General features: G+C 57.5%; 1 long non-coding RNA gene across 1 annotated transcript; it reads left to right on the forward strand.

Annotated features, from left to right (window-relative positions):
* Window positions 1–385: 385 nt before the first annotated feature.
* On the forward strand, window positions 386–3743 carry LOC117797755. The gene is made up of 2 exons (XR_004622682.1): window positions 386–1406; window positions 1938–3743. It is a non-coding gene; the product is annotated as an uncharacterized LOC117797755 (long non-coding RNA).
* The last annotated feature ends 57 nt before the right edge of the window (window positions 3744–3800 follow it).

Genomic DNA, 3800 nt, shown 5'->3' on the forward strand with positions numbered 1-3800 from the left:
GAAACCCCGAGATCCCAAGATGTCAAGTGCACCTGCTAATGATGTGGCTTGCCCAGCAGAGGTGGGCGCAAGGGGGCTTGTTTTAAAGTTAGTTTTGTAGGCATTTTTTTAAAAAAGATTTCTTTTTAAAAGATTTTATTTATTTATTTGACAGCACAAGCAGCGGGAGAGGAAGGCAGAGGGAGAGGGAGAAGCAGGCTCCCTTCTGAGCAGGGAGCCTGATGCGGGACTCGATCCCAGGACCCTGGGATCATGACCTGAGCTGAAGGCAGACACTTAACGACTGAGCCACCCAGGCGCCCCTAAAAAAGATTTTATTTATTTATTTGACAGAGATAGAGACAGCTAGTGAGAGAGGGAACACAAGCAGGGGGAGTGGGAGAGGAAGAAGCAGGCTCATAGCGGAGGAGCCTGATGTGGGGCTTGATCCCACAACGCCGGGATCACGCCCTGAGCCGAAGGCAGATGCTTAACGACTGAGCCACCCAGGCGCCCCGAGTTTTGTAGGCATTTTGAACTCTCTTGGTTTCTACTCTCTAGTTAATGTCAGAAACGTATTTATAGTGGAGTACATGTTTTATCATGTCAACGTCCGCTCCTAATGGAGAATCCACTGAATCAGCAGGAGACAGCCCCCCTCCCTCCCGCGGCTTCCGCTGTTTCTAATGTCTCTGTCTGAACATTCTTGGCGCTGGTGAGTCTGGCTGTTTCAGTGGTCCCTGGGACCGGCAGGACTCAGACCTGAGGGCCACTGGCCTGTGTCACAGCAGGAGAGCTGTCTGGGGACCTCACCTGCTGTTTCCAGGGTGTCCTTGGCCAAGGCCATCTCCTGTGGTGTGGGGTGATAGTCATGACTTAGCACCAGTAATTGTCTTTGCGATGGTAAGGTCACCTCCCAGCTCCTGAGAAGTGCCACTCACTGCTGGGTTTTTGCACCAAAGGAAGATTAAAGATTGCATTTGCAGCTCTTCTGAGGAAGGTCTGTGCATGCAGTTCTTTATCTCCGAGTGTCTCGTGCGCCGCTGATCTTCCTTCTTAGGATGGACAGTGAGGTCGGGAGTCTCTTGGAGGAGTGGAGAGGTTAGCTGTGACCTGTGGAAGTGGTGGGTTTCCTGAGATGGATTGGGTCACAGGTAGAAGATGTCCCGTCTTCTGCCTCCTCCTGGGAGGGGCTTGCATGTAGGGCGTTCTTCACAGGGTAGAGTTCAGCTTGTGTTGATGACGAAGCCTTGCACAGTGCTTCCTCTGTGTCGGACGCTCTGGTGGGGCCTCACGGAGGAGATGCCGTCCCCCTCACAGTAACCCTGCGAGGGAAGTAGTCTGTCACCCCACTTTACGGATGGGGAAACTGAGGCGGCAGTGGTCCCGTCGCTGGCCTGGGACTGGAGAGTGGCATTCCCACGCAGGTGAGTGTGTGGCTCTGGTTGGGAAGGGGCAGATGTTGCCTCCTTGCAGTCCCCACGGGCCTGCCTTGTGAGCACGCCCCTGGGAACCACCGCAGCAAGGTCCCCGAGGCCACCGGGTCCTCCTGCGCCACCCCCACCTCAGGCTCTTGGTGCAGAAGGCCCCGCCCCTCCTTCACCCCAGGAAATCAGCCGCATCGGAGAACTGCGGAGCCCTATGGAATGACCCCACATTCACGTGGCCCTTTCCCCTTCCTTCCCACTATAGCAGACGCGCCCCCCGAACGTCCATCTGTGTGCTCCGGGCTGGGTCTTTCTGTCTGGTGCCTCTTCCCTCCCCTTCAACCTTGCTAGGGCTCCCGCCCATCAGCACCTAGACACACGCTCACCTGTCCCCACAGCACGGGGCGGGGGGGGGGGGGGGACAAAAANGCGGGGGAACAAAACACAAATACAGCCGGCCCTTTCTCCTCCCCTGACGAGGCAAACTGGTTGAAAACATTGTCTATGCTCATTCCACATGTTTCATTCCAGCTCCTGCCCCCTGGCTGCATGCAGGCTGCCTCTGCGCACAGACTCCCACGGAGCTGGGTTACGGGCGATGACCCGGTCCTGTTGCCGGCTTGGCCTGCCAGCAGCACGGGACCCTCCTCGACACATCCTGCGCTCTCGGCTTCTGTGGCAGAGACGGTGCTGCACTTACGAGAGGCTGACACAGTCAGACACCTGCCTCCAGAGTGTGGGCTGCCACCCGAGCGGGGCTCTCCTCGTCTCTGGGGGGCCGGGGGCAGGGTCTCTGAGGGCTTCTGGGAACATAGGCCTCCTGCCCAAGGCAGTGCCCCAACGGCTGCAGCCCCAGCGCGTGTGGAGCTGGGGGGCTCCCCAGGGACGGTCTGGCCCAGCCACCAGCACTGGGCAGCCTCCACACCAAACCAGGCGCCAGGCACCCCTGATGGAAGGAAGTGTGTAGTCCCGCCAACACACACACACACCCGGCACTGGTCAGACCCCTGCACCTAACCACCAGCTCACAGGAACCACAGACGAGACCTTCAGAGGCAAATAGGTAGCGTGGGAGAATCCTGTTTAGGCTGACTTAAAACAAAAATGAGGATCCAGGAAACCGAGCAGTGACTCCCCACTATGTTACACAGGTATCAGAGGTTACTTTAAATTACCAGGAGCTCTTAGCGTGATACGAGTATTTTGGTTAGTTGTTTTTAAAGTACCTGTTAGAGATCTGCTTCAAAACAATCCACTGGGGAGGGAGGGGCCTAATGCCAAAAGGGCAGAAACTGGGGGGAAGGTAGGGGGTAATTACTGCCCCCCGGACTTTCACGCTAACGGCAGTCCCCAGAGTAGAAAAATATTTTAATTAAATAAATGGAATGACCAGGATGTTGGCGGGTCCCCGTGGTTCACTGACATGCTGAGAATGAAGACCACAGTGGTGCTGGACAGTCGCCAGCCAGGGATGCAGAGTCACCAGCACTGAGGGGAAGGACCCGCCAAGGTGGTCAGGTGGCTGGGGGCTACAGGGACCACCAGCTTCCAGCAGAGCTGGGTGACAGGGAGGTTTCAAAGATGAGGGGATACAGAGGCACAAGTAGAAAGACAAGAGACAAAAAGGCAAGGGCAGACCCCTTTCTGCCATGCGCAGTGCTGCGTGGAGCCTCAGCCAGGTGCTGGCCACCCAGCGTGGGCCACCCGCCTCACGCCCCACCATCTGGCCCCTCGGTGCCCGGGGCACAGCCCTGCACGCCACGCTGACACCCAGATCAGAGCCTGCCGCCCTCACGCTCGCCTACACCACCACATCCCACAGGGTCTCCTGCTGACGCTCAGCTCTCCCCAGCCTCCCTCCTTTCGTCCCCACCCTCCCTCCTTTCGTCCCCACCCCAGTGCCCAAGCTGGGACATGCCCCTCCCACAGCTCCGGGGTCTCAGCGCCCCACGCCCCGCCCAGCACTGCCCAGTGCCGGCCACCATGGTGTCGCACCTCCGTGCCTGCCCTGGTCTGTGGGCAGCCCCTACCCCCTACCCACCTGGCCAGCCTCGGCATCCTTCTGAGCACAAGCCTGGTCACGCCACCCCTGGCTTAAAACCCCTCATTGGGTCCCACTGCCCCCAAATAAAGTCCCAGCTCCCATCACGCCCCACAAACCACACCCGCCCCCTTTCCTACGTCCCTTCTCATCCGCTCCCACCCTGACCCACACGTTGACCTGAAGGAAGGCTGTGGAGTGCGGTGTGCTGAACTCAGTGCCACTTCCCCAAGGCAGAGACCTACGCACGTGCGTTTCTAAAAATACCTTATTTAAAATAAATTCTAAAAGCTAAAAATAAGTTGCCAGGAGTAATTATTTTTGCGCTTTACAATACAGAATAAGGAATAGTT

Source organism: Ailuropoda melanoleuca, unplaced genomic scaffold, assembly GCF_002007445.2.
Source record: "Ailuropoda melanoleuca isolate Jingjing unplaced genomic scaffold, ASM200744v2 unplaced-scaffold1228, whole genome shotgun sequence".
In the NCBI taxonomy this organism is placed as follows: Eukaryota; Metazoa; Chordata; class Mammalia; order Carnivora; family Ursidae; genus Ailuropoda; species Ailuropoda melanoleuca.